This window comes from Mesoplodon mirus, assembly GCF_964341445.2.
Source record: "Mesoplodon mirus genome assembly, chromosome: 6".
In the NCBI taxonomy this organism is placed as follows: Eukaryota; Metazoa; Chordata; class Mammalia; order Artiodactyla; family Ziphiidae; genus Mesoplodon; species Mesoplodon mirus.
In genome coordinates, this window is record NC_138982.1 from 37174038 (window position 1) to 37186073 (window position 12036).

Below are 12036 nucleotides of genomic sequence, written 5' to 3' on the forward strand. Positions count from 1 at the left end.
GATCTTCCCAGACCGGGGCACGAACCCGTGTCCCCTGCATCGGCAGGCGGACTCTCAACCACTGCGCCAGCAGGGAAGCCCCCAGAATGAACCTTTAAACTGACAATTTGGGCAGCAAAGTTTGGCCTCATTGTTCAATGAGAATCTGCCTGTTATGCAAAGCTCTGGAACTCTGGAGCCTTTGGGAAGAGATGCCAACCCAAATGCCTTACTCCTAGCAGGAGTGTTCCCACCCTGGGCCTCCGCTGCAGCTTCATGCCTATCCGTTAGTCAGACCAGGAGGATAACGGGAGTTACTTGCCCTGAAGACCCACTGAGCAGTGCAAGGGGGTTACCTGCACTAGGGAGAAGCTGGGGAACCAACTGTGTAATCATCCTGTCCTGCCCACTCATCTGGAGGTGAGAGAGGGTGTAATAGCTGTAGTTGTGCTGCCTATTGTCTGCACGGCTTGGAGCTTGTTACCTGACCTTTGTGAACTCCTGGGGTAGACTGAGAATAATACCTATCTAGAAGGCTTGTTGTGAAGATTAAACAATGTATATGAAATGCATAACACTACGTGACTCAAAGTAGACATTGAAGAGGGGTTAGTTTCCTTCCTCCCTATGATTCCTGGCCACATATGACCTGCAAGCCAGTTGGTAACCAAAGAATCAGACCCACAGGTGGAAGGGACTTCAGAGGATTGAATTGCTTTGACAACAACCCCAATAAGTGATTACAGTGATTACCCACCCCCTTCATAAGCTACTCAAAAAAGAAAAAAAAAAAGGATTTCACCCATTTTAATCTCCCAAGGAAAGAAGTCTGTATGATTTAGGGAGAGCTCCTCTATCCCTAAGATTTTCTTAAAACCCTGTCTAGATCCTGAAGAACCAATCCCCTTATCTCCCCCAGTACTTCAGTATGATGAAGAGATTGATGAGCAGTCATCTGATGCCACACTCACATCTGATTGTTACAATTGGGTATGAGCTCCTCCAGAGCAAGGAGAAGCACTGGGCCAAGGAGCCTGGCTGGGCTCCAGTTCCTATGTCTGATTCAGCGTGATCCTTGTTAAGTCATTTCCCTTTCTGATCACAGTTTTCTCATCTGTAAAATGAAAGGACAGATTTCTTTCCTTTTTTTTTAACCTTTTATGACTATGCCAGTGAATTTTTTTTCCTACAGAAGACTGACATCTTCATAAACTCTCAAGAAAGAGACAATATCAAGAGAAATTTCAGATATATTAAAAAAATAGGTTTCATTATATAATATACACTTCTCTCTGTTTGGATTTTACTATCCATTTAAGATAAAATTCCCCTTTTATGAAGAACCGAGGCTTTGCTGTAACAAGAAGAGATCACAGCATTTGACGTTTAAAATTTTTGCAGTTTCCTTCCAGTACTGAAAAATTTTAAATATGATATATGAATATTTTCCAGTGACAGAAAAAGAATTCTGTATTGATCATTAAGAAAAAGAAGAGGGCTTCCCTGGTGGCGCAGTGGTTGAGAGTCCGCCTGCCGATGCAGGGGACACGGGTTCGTGCCCCGGTCTGGGAAGATCCCACATGCCGCGGAGCAGCTGGGCCTGTGAGCCATGGCCGCTGAGCCTGCGCGTCCGGAGCCTGTGCTCCGCAACGGGAGAGGCCACAACAGTGAGAGGCCCGCGTACCGCAAAAAAAAAAAGAAAGAAAAAGAAGAGCAGTGTCTTCGTGTTTCAAGACTAATTTTGCAACATTTCCAAGATTCTCTCCACTTCTTTTGCTGACCCTTCTTGATCATCCCCCTCCACAGTTTCCAACTATGAGGGCATTGCTCTATTCTCTTCCACTTTTCATTGTTTTTTTCTGACATTCAAGTCGATGTTTGACAGAGGAGCCTCTACCTTGAGCGAACGCAAGATCTGGTGTAACGGTGACTAACATCTCTTCAAGAAGTTTACACGTGCCTGTCTAGTATTATTCTAAAGGTCATCATCGCGTGAGAGAGACAGTCTTAGATCAGGGAATGGTGCTAAATCAAGTGACTTAGAGCACATCTGATTTGCTGTTTCCTTACCCAACTCTGAAAGCCAGACAAGGTACCAGGCATCCAGCACCGCTGCTTCTGGACTGGACACTTCATTGACAGAGTGTTAACTTCCAGTGTCTCCGTTAATCTGTCGCCTAGAGAACTTAGCATACCCTCCCAATTCCATTGGAAAATTTCCACGGGCAGTCGATATTGGCGGCAGAGGGCCAAGCTCTTCTCTTCCTGGTCCTCGGGGTCCTGCAGCTGTGGTTGCAAGAGGACTTAGTCCCTGTCGTAGGTCGGGGGCGCTCGCCCCCTCTTCACCGTCCACTGGGCTCCTCCACGACCGTCCTGGCGGGGCAGTAAGTGGTCTCCTCAAGCTGTGACGGCCAAGGAGGCCACTGTTGGCACCGTCAGAAGTGAATCCCGACCTCCTACTGGTTACTTCTCCCTCAGAGAAGCGGCCTAACCTCGACAGCCTGCTTCCCATTCAAACCACTGTCCTGGGACTGCCGGGAAGGGAAGAAATGCCCGGCCCCGCGAGTGAGTGCGCACTAAGCAGCCGCCGCCTCACGCGAGTCCGGCGCATCCCACGCCGCCTCCGGGGCCCCAGACCGGCACGGGGTCCTGTTTCGCCGCCTCCGGGGAGCTGCTGAGGGCGGCTCCTGGGGTGCATTTCACACCGCTGGTTTTGGAAGGGGATGATAACAAGATTACGGTTCCGAAATTATTGACAGCATTCAGCATCCTTTATGGTGTACTGGAAAACATCCTATTTGTTTTTAAGTACAGTTTAAATGTTTTTTGAAATATACTGCAGGTACACAGTTTTTTAAAAAGAGAATCAGATTGTAACAAAAGGCTTACGAAGGAAAACAGCAGTGCCCTGCTCCTTCGACCCCAAAGATCCTCCTTCTCGCGCGTCCATTTTTTTTTTTAAGATCTTTATTGGAGTATAATTGGTTTACAGTGGTGTGTTACTTTCTGCTGTATAACAAAGTGAATCAGCTATACGTATACTTATATCCCCATATCTCCTCCTTCTTGTGTCTCCCTCCCACCCTCCCTATCCCACCCCTCTAGGTGGTCACACAGCACCGAGCTGATCTCCCTGTGCTATGTGGCTGCTTCCCACTAGCTATCTACCTTACGTTTGGTGGTGTATGTATGTCCATGCCACTCTCTCACTTCGTCCCAGCTTACCCTTCCCCGTCCCCGTGTCCTCAAGTCCATTCTCTACGTCAGCGTCTTTATTCCTGTCCTGCCCCTAGTTTCGTCAGAACAATTTTTTTTTTAATTCCATATATATGTGTTAGCATACGGTATTTATTTTTCTCTTTCTGACTTAGTTCACTCTGTGTGACACTCTCTAGGTCCATCCACCTCACTACAAATAACTCAATTTTGTTTCTTGTTATGGCTGAGTGATATTCCATTGTATATATGTGCCACATCTTTATCCATTCATCTGTCGATGGACACTTAGGTTGCTTCCACGTCCTGGGTATTGTAAATAAGGCTGCAATGGACATTGTGGTACATGACTCTTTTTGAATTATGATTTTCTCAGGGTATATGCCCCGTAGTGGGATTGCTGGGTGGTATGGTAGTTCTATTTGTAGTTTTTGAAGGAACCTCCATACTGTTCTCCATAGTGACTGTATCAATCCACATTCCCACCAACAGGCAAGAGGGTTCCCTTTTCTCCACACCGTCTTCAGCATTTATTGTTGGTAGATTTTTTGAGGATGACCATTCTGACCAGTGTGAGGTGATACCTCATTGTAGTTTTGATTTGCATTTCTCTAATGATTAGTGATTTTGAGCATCCTTTCATGTGTTTGTTGGCAATCTGTATATCTTCTTTGGAGAAATGTCTATTTACGTCTTCTGCCCATTTTTGGATTGGGTTGTTTGTTTTTTTGGTATTGAGCTGCATGAGCTGCTTGTAACTTTGGGAGATTAATCCTTTGTCAGTTGCTTTGTTGGCAAATATTTTCTCCCATTCTGAGGGTTGTCCTTTCGTCTTGTTTATGGCTTCCTTTGCTGTGCAAAAGCTTTGAAGTTTCACTAGGTCCCATTTGTTTATTTTTGTTTTTATTTCCATTTCTCTAGGAGGTGGTTCAAAAAGGATCTTGCTGTGATTTATGTCATAGAGTGTTCTGCTTATGTTTTCTTCTAAGAGTTTGATAGTGTCTGGCCTTATATTTAGGCCTTTAATTCATTTTGACTTTATTTTTGTGTGTGGTGTTAGGGAGTTTTCTAATTTCATACCTTTACATGTAGCTGTCCAGTTTTCCAAGCACCACTTATTGAAGAGGCTGTCTTTTCTCCATGGTGTATTCTTGCCTCCTTTATCAAAGATAAGTTGACCATATGTGCGTGGGTTTATCTCTGGGCTCTCTATCCTGTTCCATTGATCTATATTTCTGTTTTTGTGCCAGTACCATACTGTCTTGATTACTGTAGCTTTGTAGTATAGTTTGAAGTCAGGGAGCCTGATTCCTCCAGCTCCATTTTTCTTTCTCAAGTTTGCTTTGGCTATTCAGGGTCTTTTGTGTTTCCATACAAATTGTGAAATTTTTTGTTCTAGTTCTGTGAAAAATGCCATTGGTAGTTTGGTAGGGATTGTATTGAATCTGTAGATTGCTTTGGGTAGTATAGTCATTTTCACAATGTTGATTCTTCCAATCCAAGAACATGGTACATCTCTCCATCTGTTGGTATCATCTTTAATTTCTTTCATCAGTGTCTTATAGTTTTCTGCATACAGGTCTTTTGTCTCCTAAGGTAGGTTTATTCCTAGGTATTGTTTTCTTTTTGTTGCAATGGTAAATGGGAGTGTTTCCTTAATTTCTCTTTCAGATTTTTCATCATTAGCATATAGGAATGCAAGAGATTTCTGTGCATTAATTATGTATCCTGCTACTTTACCAAATTCATTGATTAGCTCTAGTAATTTTGTGGTAGCATCTTTAGGATTCTCTATGTATAATACCATGTCATTTGCAAACAGTGACAGCTTTACTTCTTCTTTTCTGATTTGGATTCCTTTTATTTCTTTTTCTTCTCTGATTGCTGTGGCTAAAACTTCCAAAACTATGTTGAATAATAGTGGTGAGAGTGGACAACCTTGTCTTGTTCCTGATCTTAGAGGAAATTATTTCAGTTTTTCACCATTGAGAGCGATGTTGGCTGTGGGTTTGTCATATATGGCATGTATTGTGTTGAGGCAAGTTCTCTCTGTGCCTACTTTCTGGAGGGTTTTTTATCATAAACGGATGCTGAATTTTCTCGAAAACTTTTTGTGCATCTATTGAGATGATCATATAGTTTTTATCCTTCAGTTTGTTAATATGGTTTATCACATTGATTGATTTGCATATATTGAAGAATCCTTTCATTCCTGGGATAAACCCCACTTGATCATGGTGTATGATCCTTTTAATATGCTGTTGGATTCTGTTTGCTAGTATTTTGTTGAGGATTTTTGCATCTATGTTCATCAGTGATATTGGCCTGTAGTTTTCTTTCTTTGTGATATCTTTGTCTGGTTTTGGTATCAGGGTGATGGCGGCCTCGTAGAATGAGTTTGGGAGTGTTCCTCCCTCCGCTATATTTTGGAAGAGTTTGAGAAGGATAGGTGTTAACTCTTCTCTAAATGTTTGATAGAATTCTCCTGTGAAGGCATCAGGTTCTGGGCTTTTGTTTGTTGGAAGATTTTTAATCACAGTTCCAATTTCAGCGCTTGTGATCGGTCTGTTTATATTTCCTGTTTCTTTCTGGTTTAGTCTCGGAAGGTTGTGCTTTTCTAAGAATTTGTCCATTTCTTCCAGGTTGTCCATTTTATTGACATATAGTTGCATGTAGTAATCTCTCATGATCCTTTATATTTCTGCAGTGTCTGTTGTAACTTCTCCTTTTTCATTTCTAATTTTATTGATTTGAGTCCTCTCCCTCTTTTTCTTGATGAGTCTGGCTAATGATTTATCAATTTTGTTTATCTTCTCAAAGAACCAGGATTTAGTTTTATTGATCTTTGCTATTGTTTTCTGTGTTTCTATTTAATTTATTTCTGCTCTGATCTTTATGATTTCTTTCTTTCTACTAACTTTGGGTTTTGTTTGTTCTTCTTTCTCTAGTTCCTTTAGGTGTAATGTTAGATTGTTTATTTGAGATTTTTCTTGTTTCTTGAGGTAGGCTTGTATAGCTATAAACTTCCCTCTGAGAACTGCTTTTCCTGCATCCTATTTGTTTCGAATCATTGTGTTTTCATTGTCATTTGTCTCTAGGTATTTTTTGATTTCCTCTTTGACTTCTTTAGTGATCTCTAGGTTATTTAGTAATGTTTTGTTTAGCCTCCATGTGTTTGTGTGTTTTATGTTTTTTTCCCCTGTAATTGATTTGTAATCTCATAGCATTGTGGTCAGAAAAGATGCTTGATACAATTTCAATTTTCTTAAATTTACTGAGGCTTTATTTGTGACCCAAGATGTGACATATCCTGGAGAATGTTCTATATGCACTTGAGAAAAAAATGTATTCTGCCACTTTTGGGTGGAATGTTCTATAAATACCAATTAAATCTATCTGGTCTATTGTGTCATTTAAAGCTTGTGTTTCCTTGTTTATTTTGTTTGGATGATCTGTCCATTGATGCAAGTGGGGTGTTAAAGTCCCCTACTATGATTGTGTTACTGTGGATTTCCCCTTTTATGGCTGTTAGCATTTGCCTTATATATTGAGGTGCTTCTGTATTGGGTGCATAAATGTTTACAACTGTTATATCTTCTTCTTGGATTGATCCCTTGATTCTTTTTTTTTTTTAATGCCTCTCCCCTTAACAGACTTCTTTTATTTATTTATTTGTTTTTTTGTTTATTTATTATTTTTGGCTGTGTTGGGTCTTCGTTTCTCTGCAAGGGCTTTCTCTAGTTGTAGCAAGCAGGGGCCACTCTTCATCACGGTGCATGGGCCTTTCACTGTTGCGGCCTCTCTTGTTGCGGGGCAGAGGCTCCAGACGCACAGGCTCAGTAGTTTTGGCTTGTGGGCCCAGTTGCTGCATGACATGTGGGATCTTCCCAGACCAGGGCTCGAACCCGTGTCCCCTGCATTGGCAGGCAGATTCTCAACCACTGCTCCACCAGAGAAGCCCGATTCCTTGATTTGTATGTAGTGTCCTTCTTTGTCTCTTGTAATAGTCTTTGTTTTGAAGTCTATTTTTTCTGATATGAGAATTTCTACTCCACCTTTCTTTTGATTTCCAGTTACATGGAATATCTTTTTCCATCCCCTCACTTTCAGTCTGTATGTGTACCTAGGTCTGAAGTGGGTCTGTTGTAGACAGCATATATACGGGTCTTGTTTTTGTATCCATTCAGCCAGTCTATGTCTTTTGGTGGGAGCATTTAATCCATTTACATTTAAGGTAATTATCAATATGTATGTTCCAATTTCCATTTTCTTAATTGTTTTGGGCTTGTTATTGTAGGTCTTTTCCTCCTCTTGTGTTTCCTGCCTAGAGAAGTTCCTTTAACATTTGTTGTAAAGCTGGTTTGGTGGTGTGAATTCTCTTAGCTTTTGCTTGTCTGTAAAGGTTTTAATTTCTCCATTGAATCTGAATGAGATCCTTGCTGGGTAGAGTAATCTTGGTTGCAGGTTTTTCCCTTTCATCCCTTTAAATATGTCCTGCCACTCTCTTCTGGCTTGCAGAGTTTCTGCTGAAAGATCAGCTGTTAACCTTATGGGGATTCCCTTGTATGTTATTTGTTGCTTTTGCCTTGCTGCTTTTAATATTTTTTCTTTGTACTTAATTTTTGATCATTTGATTAACATGTGTCTTGCTGTGTTTCTTCTTGGATTTATCCTGTATGGGACTCTCTGTGCTTCCTGGACTTGATTGACTATTTCCTTTCCTATATTAGGGAAGTTTTCAACTATAATCTCTTCAAGAATTTTCTCAGTCCCTTTTTTGTCTCTTCTTCTTCTCGGACCCCTATAATTCAAATGTTGGTGTGTTCAATGTTGTTCCAGAGGTCTCTGAGACTGTCCTCAATTCTTTTCTTTCTTTTTTCTTTATTCTGCTCTGCAGTAATTATTTCCACTATTTTATCCTGCAGGTCACTTATCTGTTCTTCTGCCTCAGTTATTCTGCTATCGATTACTTCTAGAGAATTTAGAATTTCATTTATTGTGTTGTTCATCATTTTTTGTTTGCTCTTTAGCTTTTCTAGGTCCTTGTTAAACGCTGCCTGTATTTTCTCCATTCTATTCCCAAGATTTTGAATCATCTTTACTTTCATTACTTTGAATTCTTTTTCAGGTAGACTGCCTACTTCCTCTTCATTTGCTTGGTCTGGTGGGTTTTATCTTGCTCCTTCATGTGCTGCGTATTTCTCTGTCTTCTCATTTTGCTTAACTTACTGTGTTTGGAGTCTCCTTTTCACAGGCTGCAGGTTTGAAGTTCCCGTTGTTTTTGGTGTCTGCCCCCAGCAGCTAAGGCTGGTTCAGTGGGTTGGGTAGACTTCCCGGTGGAGGGGACTGGTGCCTGTGTTCTGGTGGATGAGGCTGGATCTTGTCTTTCTGGTGGGCAGGACTGCCTCTGGTGGTGTGTTTTGGGGTGTCTGTGACGTTATTATGATTTTAGGCAACCTCTCTGCTAATGGGTGTGGTTGTGTTCCTGTCTTGCTAGTTGTTTGGCACAGGGTTTCCAGCACTGTAGCTTGCTGGTTGTTGAGTGGAGGTGGGCCTTCGTGTTGAGATGGAGATCTCTGGGAGAGCTTTCGCCATTTGATATTACATGGAGCCAGGAGGTCTCTAGTGGACCAGTGTCCTGAACTCGGCTCTCTGACCTCAGAGGCTCAGGCCTGACACCCAGCCAGAGCACCAAGACCCTGTCAGCCACACAGCTCAGAAGAAAAGGGAGACAAAGAAAGAAAGAAAGATAAATAAAATAAAGTTATTAAAATAAAAAAATTGTTAAAAATAAAAAAATTAAAAAGTAATGTAAAGAAATTTAAAAAGAAAGAAAGAACAACCAAACCAAAAAACAAATACACCAATGATAACAAGTGCTAAAAACTATACTAAAAAAATAAACAAAAATACAAACAAAAAACAAAGGCAGAACCCTAGGACAAATGGTAAAAGCAAAGCTATACAAACAAAATCACACAAAGAAGTATACACATACACACTCACAAAAAGAGAAAAAGGAAAAAAAATATATATATATATACGTATATAAAAAAACGAAGAGAGCAACCCAATCTATAAACAAATCTACCAGTGATAATAAGCTCTAAATACTAAATTAAGATAAACATAAAATCAGAAACAAATTAGATGCAGAAAGCAAACCCCAAGTCTACAGCTGCTCCCAAAGTCCAGTGCCTCAATTTTGGGATGATTCGTTGTCTATTCAGGTATTCCACAGATGCAAGGTACATCAAGTTGACTGTGGAGATTTAATCCGCTGCTCCTGAGGCTGCTGGGAGAGATTTCCCTTTCTCTTCTTTGTTCGCACAGCTCCCGGGGTTCAGCTTTAGATTTGGCCGTGCCTCTGCGTGTAGGTCGCCTGAGGGCGTCTGTTCCTGCCCAGACAGGCGGGGGTTAAAGGAGCAGCTGATGCGGGGGCTCTGGCTCACTCAGGCTCGGGGGGAGGGAGGGGTATGGAGTGCGGGGCAAGCCTGCAGCGGCGGAGGCCGGCGTGACGTTGCAACAACCTGAGGTGCGCCGTGTGTTCTCCCGGGGAATTTGTCCCTGGATCACAGGACCCTGGCAGTGGCAGGCTGCACAGCCTCCCGGGATGGGAGGTATGGATAGTGACCTGTGCTTGCACACAGGCTTCCTGGTGGCTGCAGCAGCAGCCTTAGCATCTCATGCATATTTCTGGGGTCTGCTCATAGTCGCGGCTTGCGCCTGTCTCTGGAGCTTGTCTAGGCAGTGTTCTGAATCCCCTCCCCTCACTCACCCTTTTGGGGAGTCTGAGGTCTTCTGCCAGCGTTCAGTAGGTGTTCTGTAGGAGTTGTTCCACGTGTAGATGTCTTTCTGATGTATTTGTGGGGAGGAAGGTGATTTCCACGTCTTATTCCTCCACCATCTTGAAGGTCCCTCTCTGGAGTTAATTCTTGAGAGGAATTTATTTCACATATCTGCCTTCTGCCTCTGGCCTCTCGTTGCTGCTTGTCTTGTCATTGGCTGAACCCAAGTGAAAGCCAGAGGGCAAAGCAATCCATTGATTTTGTTTATAGAGGCACCTCCTGTAAGCTGGAGTTTTTATGAATCTGAAGTGGCTTCTCCACTGTCTCTTTCCCTTTCTGCCAACTGAAGCAGAAGACAGAAGACTCTGAGGCTTTAGAACAGGGCAGTACTCCTCAACATTGTCGAGGTCATCAAAAATGAGGAAAGTAGGAGAAATTGTCACAGCTAAGAGGAGCCTATGGAGAGACATGAAGACTAAATGTAATGCTGTATCAAATCAGCAATGTTGAGGAAATTTTCTGAACTTTCCCAGATTGCTAGTCCATATCGCAGAGAGTTATTTAATAAGGCTAATTATTGGCAATGTTCTGAAAAGGTAACAACACCAATAAACTTTTCTGGGCTTGCAAAGAAAAAAAGAAAAAACAGCTGGTTCTGCTGGCAGTCCCGTTTCCAGGGCTAATTGATGTGCCATCTGCTTGCAGCATAGAGTGGGAACCATGGTTCACGTGTCACACCCTAGGCCACCAGTTTTTTAATTGTTTTGTTTGTTCTAGCAGTTTTCTCTTTTAGGTTTGATATCAAACATGCTTTCCAGCTGTAAGGTTCTAAGATTATACTGTATTTTTTTGTTTGTTTTCAGGAGATTACCTCTAACTTCCATTAAGTACAGGCTAATGAGACACTGCAGCTAGGACAGGACCACCAGTGTATTGAGAACGTTTGTCAAAGCTGTCTTCACATCCTGCAGGTTCCTGTGGAATCCTTCGTGCGAGGGCCCCTTCCCCACGCCGTTATTCCTGAGCTAGTTTCCAGCTTCTGAGTCCAGACTGCACCAACTCAAATGTGCTTTCAGAGCAACCTGTCAAGTCCCATGCCTCTGCTCTGAACTTGACCCTGACCTTCATCCTTTTGTCTTTCCTGCAGGTGTCCTAGTATTTGGGGCGTCTCCAGTGCAAGTCTGAGAAATTTTCTAAACCCACAGCTGGAACAAGGGCTCTTGTACTCTGCAGCCGCAACAATCTTTCCCAAGGGCAGCCTGACCACGTGTGAGAAGAGCTATCCCATAGGCCTTTCCTCTGACCAGCAATTGCACTTTGGAATATGTAGGTCCTAAAGCTCTGATGTGTGTGATATCTGTTCAAATATAGGCTCTTAGTCTCCACCCCAGGGATTTCCTAGATCTGGGCAGGGTCCGGGAATCTTTAACAAGCTCCTCAGGTGATTCTTTGAGAACACTGCCCTCAGGAAGTTACTTTTAAAGTGATCTGTTTGGGGGCTTCCCTGGTGGCACAGTGGTTGAGAGTCCGCCAGCCGATGCAGGGGACACGGGTTCGTGCCCTCGTCCGGGAAGATCCCACATGCCGTGGAGCAGCGGGGCCCGTGAGCCATGGCCGCTAAGCCTATGCGTCCGGAGCCTGTGCTCTGCAACGGGAGAGGCCACAGCAGCGAGAGGTCCGCGTACCGCAAAAAAAAAAAAAAGATCTATTTGTATGAGATGTTCTCATAAAACTATTTAGAATAGGGGGGAAAAACTGATAAGGCCCCCAAACTCCACTTGTTCAGAAAGATTAAACATTATAGTTTCATGAAGAAATGCTATTTTGGCATTAAACCTAAAAGATTACAGACCCGTAGACTGAGGAACAGACTTGAATTACCTTGAAATCATCTAGTTCAGTGCCTGAGCGGCCTGCTCATTTTCACAACATGAATTCCCAGTTCTAACATGGTAAGAAAAATCTGCAGAAGACAATGTCAGGTAATAAAGTAGAATCCAAGAGAGTGTGTGCCACTATCAGCAATTATTTTCAAAACACTGTGTACTGACAA